A 12997-nucleotide genomic window follows, 5' to 3' on the forward strand; every position below is an offset into this window, starting at 1 on the left:
GAGCAGCCCTCATGGAAATGATTACAGGAGGCTGGGAGGAACCAGGACGTGATGCTCTGGAAGGGAGTCGAGCCCCTGAGGCCCACCAGACCTTGATTTAAATGCCAACCCCACTGTTGGCACCCATGAGACACTGCGTGTGTCCAGGAGCCTTTATGAGCCTCAGTTTCCACATGGTAAGTGGACAGCAACTCCCTCAGAGGTTGTGGTAAGCACTGAATGAGTGCTACCTTAAAATACTAAGAATGAACTAATACCCAGAGAGTCTTCTATGTGCTGCTATGGGGTTGAATGTGTCTCCCCCAAATTTATTTATTATTTTTAAAAAGTATATATTTTTTATTGATTTCAAAGAGGCAGGGAGAGGGAGAGAGAGATAGAAACATCAGTGATGAGAGAGAATCATTAATTGGCTGCTTCCTGCATGCCCCACACTGGGGATTGAGCCCATAACCTGGGCATGTGCTCTTGACTGGAATCGAACCCAGGACCCTTCAGTCCATAGGCCAACACTCTATCCACTAAGCCAAACTGGCTAGGGCTGTCTCCCCCAAATTTATATGTTGAAGTCCTAACCCCCCAGGATCGCAGAAGGTGACCTCATTTGGAGATTTCCTACAGAGAGAATCATGTTACAATGAAGTCAGGAGGGCAGGCCCTCGTGTCCGTATGGGGAGGGGTAATTTGTATATAGACAGGTACAGAGGGAAGATGTGTGGAGACTGAGGAGACGATGGCCATCCTCAAGCCAAGGGGAGAGGCCTGGAACAGATCCTTCCCTCGGGGCCCTCAGAAGGCACAAACCCTCCCAACACCTTCATTTCAGATTTCCAACCTCCAGAACTGTGAGACAATAACTTTCTGTTGTGTAAGCCACCAGCCGGTGGCACTTTACAATGGCAGCCCTATGACACTGACCCATGGGTAGGTGCTCTGTGGAACACAGCTCAGATGTGTGTGTGTGTGTGTGTGTGTGTGTGTGAATAAGAGAATATACATACAGTCTGGTAAAAGTGCATGCATCTTAAGCACAGGTTACTGGACTCTTACATATGTTCACACTCAAGATAGAACACTCCCCTCACCTGCAGAGGTTCTCTGGTGCTTCCCTCAGCTAATCCTCCCTCTCCAGTTATAATCTAACTTCTATTTCTATAGACCAGTTTTGCCCATTCTTAAGCCTCAGAAGTGACTGAATGATATGGAACAGAGGAAACAAGCCCTTTACATTTAAACTCACTTGAAGCTCATAAAATTAAAAAACAAACACAAAACCTGAAAAAGGCACTACGGTTATCTCCATTGGACAGATGAGGAGTTAGAGGCCCAGAGAGGTTCAGGAACTTGCTCAAGGTCACACAGCTAGGATATATGTAGCAGAGCCAAGATGTGAACTCTGGGAGTCTAGCTCCACTCAATGTACCCATTGCTTTGTAAGTGCCCAGGAAATATAATCACAGTGACTTCTACCAAGTAATAAGTTACGTCCAAGGTCACGGGACCAGTGAGTGGCAGAACGGGGATGAATAGTGGCTGCTTGCAGAGGTCACTGACTTCGCCTGCCTCCTGCCAGCTCCTACTACATAGCAGCCCCAGGACCACAAAACTCAACAGCCTGCACCTCCATTAAAACCACACTGAGCTACCACAGCACACCTGCTGGAATGGCTCAACTATGTAACCCAACCATACCAAGTGCTGGAGAGGAAGCAGAGCGACAGAAACTTTCAGACACCAATGGTGGGGAAGCCAGAGGTATACAGCCACTTAGGAAAGTAGTGTGGCAGTTTGTTAGAAAATGAAACACCCACTTATCATACAACTCAGCAGTCCTACTCCTAGAAAAGAAATAAGAACCCCTGCTCCCACAAAAACTCGTATGCAAATATTTGTAGCATTCCCTCCCCCCGACCCCGCCGCCTCTCTTTTTTGGTTATTGTCCCAAAGGAAACCACCAAAATGTCCTTCAAGGGTGAATGGACCAATTGTGTTGCATCTACATGGTGGAGTACTATGCAGCCATAAAAAAGAACACATTACTGATATATACAACTGCATGGATGAATCCTAAAGCCATTACGCTGAGTGAAAGAAGCCAGACTCAAAAGGCTGTGTCATTCCACTTGCTAGACAAGGCCAAAGGGACACAGATTAGTGGTTGCCAGGGCCTAGGATGGGGGCAGAGGGGGATTTTTGAAGCCGATGGGACTGTTGGAGATCTCGATTCTGGTGGTGGTTACATGGCTAAATACATGTCTTAAGACTACTAGAACTATAAACTACAATGGGCGGATTTTGCTATAGGTAAATTATAGTAGAACATTTTACTAAAAACCCACTGTGCTTTTTCTTGCTATGCTGGCTGAGCCCCGACGAAAGGGATGCTCCCTTCTCATCCAGGGACCTAGGATGCTCACCTGGAGGGAAGGGGGAGGGGCCCTTTCTGGACAGGGACAGCTCCCATGAGCACCTGGGTTCCCACGTGACCCTCATCTCATCGCCTGCTCTGTTCCGGGCGGGAGCAGGAACATTGGGGTTATTTTTGCTCTGAGAAGTACTAGCCACCGGGTACTTTCTCCACAAGCAGCCGCCACCCCCTGTGGTGTTTACATAAAAACACATTTGCACTGGGTTTTGTTTTTACATTTGCCTCAGCTGCTTGGATTCTATTAAAACCTGGGGAGGCCTGATTATTTGCTTGGAGGCAGCTGAGGAGAGGGGGCAGGCTGAGCAGGATGCTGCAGACTCATGTGGTTCCGGTTCCTCCCAGTCCTTTGGAGCCCTGGGGGCTGGATGATTTGTTGGGGGGCGGGGGGAGGCTGTCCAGGGCTTTGCAGGTTGTTTAGAAGCATCCCTGGCTTCTGCCTCCCAGCACCTGTCCACCAGTCGAGACAATAACAATGTCTCTAGACATTGCCCAGGTTAAGAACCACTGGCGCACACACACGAAGATGCACACGCAAGCTCAGCTCAGCTCAGTGCCCCTCTGCCTTCCAAGACCCACCTAAGCTGATAGCTTCTTCACCTCTATATCCCCAGCTCCTTCCACGAGGCCCAGATACTCACAGAGCAGACGTCCAAGACACTGGTTTGGGGGGGACACTGTCTAGCAATCCAGCTCTGGCCACCATGTGTGGGTTTGTACCGTGTGTAGGCTGTCCCGTATCACCTCACCTAGTGCCCAGCTCAAGGCCCATGATTCTCCCCAGGTGGCAGGCGAGGAAACTGAGGGACTCAGCTAGTGGGTGGTGGAGCTGGAACCTGAGTCTAGACAAGTCGGACACCACAGCCCAGTTTCTTAACGATCACGCTCTACTTAAGGCAGCTGCCTTTTTAAAGGACAAGATGGGGAATGAAGAGCGACAAAGATTCTCTCCCTGTGCAGTCTCTACTCGTGCTCCTCTCGGCTCTTTTTCACGTAGGCGTCTCTGCATTGTCCAATTTTAGCAAGAATCCTGCCAACTTGGTTTCGCCAGAATCCCCATCCTCCACATCTGATCAGCCTCGACATCTAACTGGGTTTCCCACGCCCCTGCGAGATTCAGAGTTGAGCTGGTTCTGTCCTACGGCCTCTTTCCCTCCATTGCAATAGTCCTGAATGAAATCGGTTTTTGTCACTGTCCAGCTCTGGTTTTTCTTTAACAAGAGATCCAGGCACATGTGTCACCACACGTGGGGAGGGAACATGGTCCAAGATGAAAATGGTAAGGAGTGTGGAGTCTGGTGCAAGACAGACCAGCCTCTGAATCCCACTTACCAGCTCTGTGAACCTGGGCAAGTGCCTGGGCCGTGATTTTGCCATCTGTAAAATGGGGACAAGGGCCGTAATACAGCACAGGATTTTTGTGAAGATGAAATGAGACAATGCTATAAAGTGCTGACTGGAGCCTGGGAAAGAGCCAGCACTCAATTCATGCTGGTTGGATGGAGGCACACACTAGGCTTGGAGGAGAATGGCCCCCGGTAAGATGGAAACCAGAGGCAGAGGTGACTACATGAAACTACCCAGCAAGGCAAGGGTGTTGGAAACCCAGAGGGTCCTCACTACACACACACACACACACACACACACACACACAATGAGCCAGGAACTGGCCCTTCCTCAATGGCCTCCTGCTCTCTGATTGGACCAAATAAAGGCCCACTGGGCATGTTGACCAATGACAGGCCATCAAGTTGGGTAAGAGACCCACTCAGGCCCTTCTGCTGGAGGGGTCAGAAGGCTGCTGGCCCCTTAGAAACTGCAAAGCCTAATTAAGCATCCCAGTAGCCCCTTCTCAACAGACACGTGGAACACAGGTGACTTTGACCTGCCTGCAGCTGAGCCTGCCCTTGTGAGAGCCACCGACAGGCACAGCTGTCCCTCCAGGCCTGACTGAGGGACAAGACAAAGTGGGCCTCGGGCCATCAGCCGTAGAGGGCTCCACTTCTCTGTGTTAATCCAAGAGCATCCACGTCTCCTGCTGAGCCGCTGAAGAGCCCTCCTGGAGCCTCTTTTCAACTGAAAACAGTAATTTGCAAGAACTCATAACACACGGAACCGACAGGATGGCACAGCTGAACCTCAGCTGGCCTTTCTCTCCGCCCAGAGCCCATAGGGCCCCCGCAAGGACCAGCAATGGCTGCGGGCTTGTGGGACTGTCTGGAGACAGGAGGAGGGACAGCGCCACAGCTCCCTGGACAAGCTGGGGCTTTCACAGCGAAGGGGCTGCAAGCGTGTGAGGCCTGGTGTATTTGTTTTCAAGAGCTGCCCAAGTACCAGAACTGGGTGGTTCAAAACAACAGAAACACACCCTCTCAGGGTTCTGGAGGCCAAACATCCAAAATCAAGGTGTCGGTGGGGCTGGTTGCTTCTGCAGGTTCTGAGGGAGGGTCTGTTCCCCGCCTTGCTCTAGCCTCGCTCTAGCTCCGGTGGCTGCAGCAACTGGTTGTGACAAATGTGTTGCCTTGTAAAGGTGTCACTCCAATCTCCCTGTCTGTCTTCCTGTGTCCTCTCTCTGTGTCCCTGTGCATCTGTTTTCTCTTCTTGTAGGGCACCAATCACTGGGTTAGGGCCCATGCGAACTGATGTGAGAGAAAAACACCCATTGGTTGCCTCCCATAAGGATGGAACCAGCAACCTGGGTATGTGCCCTGACCAGGAATCGGACCCGAAACCTTTTGATGTACAGGATGACGCTCCAACCAACTGACCAACTGGCCAGGGCAGTCATTCCTAGTGGAGAGAACACGCCCACTGTTCTGTAAAGTCAGGGTCATAATAACACCTCCTTCTTCACAGAGTCGGCAGAGGGATCAAATGAGGAACTATAGGAATCACATTTATCTCTTCCACACTGATCCAACCATCGATTGAGCATGTTACAGGGAAGTGCCATTTTATCCCTGTTCTATGGGTAGGTAAGCCGAGGCTCTGAGAGGTGCAATAACTTGCCTAGTATCACATAACTAGCAAATGATGGATTTAACCATAATACCCCTTTTCACATGGGGTGGTTGTGAGAATTAAATAAATTAGTAAATTAAATAAAAACTGGGCACATAGTGTGGGCTCAGTAGATTTTTTGCTCTCATCTTCATCATCATCATCACAGTCATCACATCAACATTCACATCATCATTGACGTTATCATTATATCATCACCACCATCATCACCCTCACAAGTCATCATCATCAACATTGACATCATCATCAATGCTGTCATCGTCCTTGTTTTTGTCATCATCACCAAAGCTCTCATTGTCATCATCTTCTGCCTCCCTGTGTGTCTTTTTATTTTTATTTTTTTATTTCTTTTATTGTTTAAAGTATTACATATTGCTGGGGTCCAATCCCAGCGGGTCCAGGGGTCCCCAAAGGTGTGGACGGAGTCGGCGAAGAAGGAATGACACGAAGACAGCCTTCAGTTGATCAGCAGCCTAGTCAGGACCTATAGCCAGGATCTCCAGCCAAAGTTCTGGTCGGAGTTCTGGTTAGGAACTGATGAGGATCTGATGAGATCTGATCTCCCTGTGTGTCTTATGAACACAAAGCACAGGGCTGGGCACAGAGTTGCCAAGCTCACCTTGAACAAGTTTCTTGACAAGGCCAAGACATAAATTGTGTTCAATCCAAATAATAACACAAATAGTAAAGGTAAGGAAGGCTGCAAGATGAGTCTTGTTTGGAGTGAATGTGTGCGTATGCACACATACACACACACACGCACGCACCCCTACATCCAGGACGTTTTCTTTGGCCAGAGAACACTGGCAGCACACAGCTTCGACATTGTCTTTGGGGAGAAAAAAATAAGTCACCGGCCACAGGTCCTGTGAAGTCTATTTTCTCCTTCCCAGTACAAGAAGACCCAGGGAGCACTGTGTCCATCTTCAGCTTCTTGGCTACCCCTGGGGGAAGCTGCCAAGTGAAATAACCTCCCTTAAGCCTTAATGGGCTGCTCAAACAGAGGGGGCCTTGTTTGGGGGCATTTTATTTATTTATTGTTAGCCCTACTGCCAACCAAGTTTATCCAGAGTCACTGCAGGTCAAGCTCTGGGCAGAAGCGAAGACATGCTCTGGCTCCCTCTCCTCTCACCCAGGGGGGTGCCCTCTCGATGACTCTCCCTTCCTCCATCCCTGACCCTGCAAAACCTCCCCGCCCAGAGTCCTGCTCCCCTACAGGCTGCTCTTCTAATGAACTCTTCAAAACCAGTGACACGCTCGTGATAATGACTTTAGATGCAGCTATTAGCATGTTAGCCGGGCTTTCCTGAACATCAAGGCTCTGGGGTAGGAGTGGATGGGGAGTGGGTGGCGTGGAGAGTGGAATTTCAAAGAAGGGAAGCAGTTCAAGACCACTCAACAGAGGAAGACTCCCACTCCCAGTTCACACTGGCCTTGCAAACTTGACATTTCTGGTGAGCCCTGTGGACAACCTAATTGTGCAATTCCGGGCTCTCAACAGAGCCAGGGGAATTCCCTAGAACATGCCGAACTGAGGCATTCAGTCCACATATTCTTTTGAGCATCTGCTATACACCAGGCACAGCTCTAGATAACGAGGTGGAAAAGAGAATGACAGGAAATCCCAGTTCCATATATTTGACACCATAAGGGAGGAGAGGTCAATAGCTTGATATTCCACCCGGATTTCAGAGTCATCATTCTTTGAAGCTGGCGTTCCCTGAGCCCGGCCCTGTGTTCAATGCTTCCAACAATTATCCAATGCAACAACCCCATGAGACAGGTATCACTTTCATTATGCCCACTTGACAGATGAGAAAACTGAGACACAGTGAGGTTGATAAACTTGCCCCAAGTCATTCATTGAGAAACTGGGAGAATTAAACTGGGGAACTTAAAACTATAGAAGAAGATGGAGGGGTATCCAACCCAGTCCTGGGTGAGAAGTCAGTCTGCGACCCGAGAGCTGTACAAGAGAAGGGGTGCCTAGTGGAGGATGTGGGGCAGGAGGAAAGGACACTGGGGGAGGTTACGCCCCCTGTGAGGGCTCCAGGTGGACAGGAGCAGAGCATGGTCAGGACCCAGGACTTCTGCCTCCAAGACCATGTTTCTGCTCCTGTTTTATACCCTTGACCTGTGAGTCCCACTCTCTAACCGGCTAAGCTAAACCAGGGCTCAGCAGGAGCCCAAAATAGCTACGGCTTCCAGGCAAAATTAGTGCCGAGTCAATCTTGCCTCATTCATCACTCTGACTCCAGCCTTGTTATTTTCAGGCAACAGGGTGCTGGGAACAAGTTGGGGTGGGAGAGAGCGAGAGCGAGAGCGAGAGAGGCTCCTTCAATCCTGTAGCATCTCTGGGTTTCTTTCGGAAAGTCTGTCCTTTCTTTGAGAAAGGTGTCAGCACACTGGTTGATGGCAGCCCCAGCATCCTATCTTCAGCATCAGTACCTGACAAACCCACATCTCCTCCAGCCAGTGTGGTTTGAGTAAGTTGACACATTCAGCTCCAAAAATGGGTCCTGACTGGCCTAAGCCAATCAACATAGCCCATCTCCCTTTCCCACATGGTGATTGGTCCAGAAACAGGCAGGTAATCTTATTAGAACAGACAAGCTGAGGGAGAGAGGTTCTGGTTTCTTATGGATGAGGCATCTAGGAGAAGTGAGCATGGGTGCCTGGGGACATCTTGCTATATAGTCAGGACAGCCGCAGACTGGGGAAAGGCAGAGATGCAGAGAAACTGAAATCTGACGGTTTTGGTTTGAACCTGGATCAAGCCACACCTGAAATAAGATGCTGGTGGATTTTGATGCCTGGAACCAAAACAAGTTATATCCTTTTTAGAAAGTCCATTTGAGTTGTGTTTTTGCCACTTTCAACATAAAAACATTTTACATGCATCAGGGCTGTAGCAGGATTCTCATCCAGGTTCGGGAACACCCATGGTCTGGGCTGTGGGGAGGCATAAATCTGGAGAGGAATTGAACTTGGGTGTGGGGGGTTTCTGAAACAGAGATCCGGGATGATCATGAGTTACAAGAAGCAGAATCAGCTCTGCAGAGAATTTAAATGCAGCCCATGGCTCCCTCAAGAAGGAATAACTATAACCACGGTCCATACCTATCAAATATCTGGCTAGTGTTCTGTGCATGATCTCACCCATTCCTTCTTACCACCCGATGAGGTAGGGGTGACTGTTCCCATTTACAGATGGGAAAACTGAGACGCAGAGAGAAGTAGCCTATCCAAGGGACACAGGAAGTAGACAGTGGAACTGGGCTAGGAACCCACATGACTGGGACTGGGAAACCACCAGGCCTAACACATCACCACGTCCCTGACAGCAGGTGCACTGGGGAGACCCTCTTTACCCGCCAGTGGCTGGGATTTAACATCTGTGCCTGCAAGCAAATGACCGAGTATGTGAATGTCGCCAGGACCATTTTCTCCACTTAACCTTAGCAGGATCCCAAGGGCAATAAACATTCCCCAGAATGGCAGAGAACTTTGCTAAAGCTAACAGATGACTCCGTTAGGAGGGCAGCCCTAGAGGAGCGCAGTGCAGAAATGTCCTGGGTATTCCTTCCCATCATGTAACCAAGACCAGAGTCATTCAATGGGTACCTCACTGGCCTGCAAAGCGTGTGCTGTGATGGTCCCATTGTACAAGGGAGGAAGTTGAGGGGAAGTCTGATCCAATGTCACAGAGCTAATATGGGATTCAGAGAGCTGACCCCCATACCAGTAGGACCAGTCTTAGCAGGAGGAAGAGTCCAGCATGAAGTAACATCCAAATGCACAGTGAGAAAGTTATTCCTTTTTCATTTCCTTTCAACCCTCTGATGTCATCAGTGAAGAAGTCTCACTTTGGTGTAACAGATCTCTAACACCTCCTGGCCGACCTGCCTTCATGGCAGAGAGAGGCTTCGGGCTCACTGCCCCAGGCTGGTAACAGTGACTGGCTAGAATTGATCCACCTGCTTCTGTTTTTGTAGTGTTTATAGTGATTAACCTCTATTTAGGCAAAGTCATATTGATTTCATATTTGCAGGTAAATTAGCTTCTCAAACAAACCATTCTCAGGGAAAAAAAAGTCAATTCAAAGAAAAGTAAGCAAATGAGGCCCTGGCTGGGTAGCTCAGTTGATTAGAGCAGCTCCCAATACGCCAAGGTTGTGGGTTCGATCCCCAGTCAGGGCACATACAGGAATCAACCAATGAAGGTATAAACAAGTAGACAACAAAACAAATTTCTCTACATCTGTCTATCTTTCTATCTATCCATCTCTCTCTCTCTCAAAATCAACTTAAATAAAGAAGAAAAAGGAGCCGATGTGACAAAAATCATGAAGGTATTGGGCTGATGAGTTACGTTTGGGAGCTATCTCCACCATACTCTCAACGGAACCCCAAACTTCTGCCTCATCAACTCAGCCAATGGGAGGGTCCAATATAAAAAGAATGGAGCCCAAGTGAAAAGAAGAGTGGGCCCCTTTCCTCTCCATCCTTTCCCTTGTCCCACACCCCAAACCACCAGGTCCGATGATGCTCTCCTGGACCAGAAGGTGAAGGACTGCCTATGACGGTGTCCTATGAAAGGGGAAATGTGGACACAGACAAGGGGAGAAAGCCATGGGGAGATGGAGGCAGAGATCAGGGTGATGCTTCCACCAGGCCCAGGAAGCTGAAAACTGCCGCAGACCACCAGGAGCCAGAGGAGAGGAAGGCGGAGTAGCCCGCCCTGCTCCGGCGTGACCTCTGACCTCATGGATTCCATCTGCAATGACCCTGGTTCCAAATAAGGCCGCATTCTGAGGTATTGGGGGGAGGTTAGGACTTCAACATATGGATTTTAGGGGGGGAGGCATAATTCAACCCATAATAGTCCCTAAATGCATTCTGTATGCCACTTTCTCTTAACAGCTTTGCAAGGTAGATTAGAATCAACATTTCATTTTACAGGTGAAGAAACTGAGATTCACAGAGGTAAGAAACTCACCCAAAGTCACACCCGGCACGTGTGTGGTGCTGGTGCCGAGATTTGAATACCAGACCCCACAATTCCAAACTCTATTCTCTATCGCACACCCGGCTGCCTCCCTGTGTGGGCCTCACTCAGTCTTCCCAACAATGACCCAGTGAGGCGGCTTCTGTCATTATTGCCACTTCACAGGCGAGAAAATTGAGGCTCAGAGAGAGAATGTGGTGAAGCTAAGGGCTCCACAGCTCATCAGTGGCAGAGGTGGGATTCGTATCCAGGCATCGATCTGCCTCGTAAGTGTGTGTTCTTGATCATGTCACCAGCACCCTGCTTCTGTGAGCTCCTGGGTTTAGTACATAGTATGGAATATTGTATTATATATCATATCATACCATCATATCACATCACATAATCTCCATATCATATCACATCACATCATATCATATCACATCATATCATACCATCCTATCTAGCTAAAGAGTAACCAGAAAAGGATTTAGAGCAAGCTCTGCCCACCCCAGACCTCAGGCTCTAACGCGGGTCTTTAGAACAGCCCTGCCTTTCCCCGTCCATCGCAGAAGGGGAGCGCTTCACCCTCACTTTGAGTCTTGAGAGAAGCTAACACTCAGCGGCCACCCAACACCCAGCAGCCCTCACCCCTGTCCAGCCAAGCCCCTAAATTAACCATGAGGCTGCAAGGAGCCTTTGTTCTCACATTGCCATACCTGTGTGTCTATTATCTCCACTACGTCCCCAGCAGGGACCCAGGCAAGCAAATTCCCTGTGTCTCGGTGCAGGGGTAGGGGGAACCTCCGGAGTCCCCACAGCCAGAAACTCCCCATAATATTGACTCCTTGGGTTCCATTGCCTGCCGGGGCAGTTTGTATTGGGAGAAAGCCAACACTGAGAAAAACAAATGATGGCAAGGACCTTCCTCCCACGCCCACGTTCCCTGGCAAGAGATGCTTCAGGGACCGCCAGGGGCTCTCTGGAGCCAGGAGGCAGATTCCTCCCTCGGCTGAACCAACTTCGAGTCCAAGAGGAATAATACGAGTCCCCTGCAATCACATGGCCCCGGGCAACGTGAGTAGGACCATCCTTAGTCTTTTTTCAGCTCTAAGGCAGTTATTTATCATTTTGTCAGTTTGTTGAGCACGTACTTCGTGCCAGGCCCTGTGTGTTACAGATGCAGAGAGACAAGTTAAGTCGGAGTCCCTGCTCCATGGGACTCAAGCTGGAGTGACAGAGGTAACCGCAGTAATGTGGAATCCCAGCATAGCTACGTTCCCCTTTGGGCCTTGGTTCTCTCATCTGTAAAATGGGCAGAGAGTTGCTGTGAGGACTAAAAGGCTTTTATACAAGTAAGAGGCTTAGGAGAGAGTCCGATACACAGGAAGGATGTATGTTGGCTATCGTCACCAGGGTGTGACGGGGAAACAGAGAGGGCCAAGGAGGGCTGGCTGGAGGATGCGGTGTCAAGAGAGACACCCGAGAAGACAATGTTGTATTAGGAAAAGGAAACCAGGTGGAGGGAACAGCCAGGGCAAACATTCAGAGACAGGAAAGGGCTCCGTCAGTGTCAAGGGCAAAAAGAGGCTGGTGGGTTTTCGATTTCAATCCAGGGGCAATGGGAAGCCACAGACGGCCTCTAGCGATCAGATCTGTGTTTCAGGAAGAGCTCTGGCTGCAGTGTGGAGGGTGTTTCAGGAATCTAGGCAACAGACAGAGGTGGCCTGGCTCCGGGGAGTTGGAGGTGAGGGTGCAGGCATGGAAGACACAAAGAAGGTAACTGATGGGATGGCTGAATCGACAAGAGCAGAGATGGGGACTTTCTTGTTCACTGCTGTGTCCCCAATGCCTAGAACAGTGGCCGGCACATAGTAGGTGCTCAGCAAATATTGTTGGATTGAATAAATATGGTGAGAAAGAAGGGGGACAACAGACTGGGAGAGGAGATATAAAGGAACCTCCTGGGATACGACAACCCATTTATTCCCCTGTGACCTGTGAGAAAAACATTGATTGCCACCTTCTTTTTAAATTTTATTTTTGGTCTCTCTGAGTCTCCGCTCCAGAGATGTGAAATGGAGACTCAGAGAGACAAAGCAACTTGCCAAGATCACACAGCACAGAAGGGGGAGATAGTGGACCTGCACCGGGTGCTCCCCTGACCATTCCTCAGCCTGTCCCCGGGGCCCTGAGCGTAAGCATCAGCCAGGGACCTGCTAGGTGGAAGGATGGGGGCGTACTCACATCATGCCAGGGAGTGTTTCACTTAGAGACTCAGGTAAAACCCTGCAGCCTAACTAAAGGGCCATCTTCATTTCTGGCTGTGCCTTGACGGGCGATGCTTGGGCCTTGAGCCTCCCATGGTGTCCCTGTCCACCTGCCACCACCCACTCCACTACCGGCCACTTCAGGGGCAATTTAATCTCTGGGTGTCCAGTTCCCTGATACGTTCCAGGAAGGAGGTCAGTCGGGTGAATTGCAGCATTAGCATCAATTATTGACCCAGAGCTGTGGCAGCCACGGAAGGACTTGGTGTGTAGCCCAGGCCGGGACCCACAGCCT

General features: G+C 49.7%; 1 protein-coding gene across 6 annotated transcripts in view; it reads right to left on the minus strand.

Moving 5' to 3' along the window:
- The window catches only part of WSCD2 (WSC domain containing 2), an 81202-nt gene that overhangs the window by 34365 nt on the left and 33840 nt on the right, over positions 1 to 12997 (minus strand). The window contains exon 1 of one of the 6 annotated variants that reach the window (XM_070400039.1): positions 12680 to 12995. The exons of the other annotated variants lie outside the window; for them this stretch is intronic. The gene's annotated coding sequence lies outside the window, so the exon portion shown is untranslated. Of the gene's footprint in view, positions 1 to 12679; positions 12996 to 12997 lie in introns of those variants that run through there. 6 annotated transcript variants of the gene reach the window in all.

The sequence above is a fragment of the Myotis yumanensis genome, unplaced genomic scaffold (assembly GCF_028538775.1).
Source record: "Myotis yumanensis isolate MYYU_CA2020_CCGP unplaced genomic scaffold, mMyoYum1.0.hap1 SCAF_19, whole genome shotgun sequence".
In the NCBI taxonomy this organism is placed as follows: Eukaryota; Metazoa; Chordata; class Mammalia; order Chiroptera; family Vespertilionidae; genus Myotis; species Myotis yumanensis.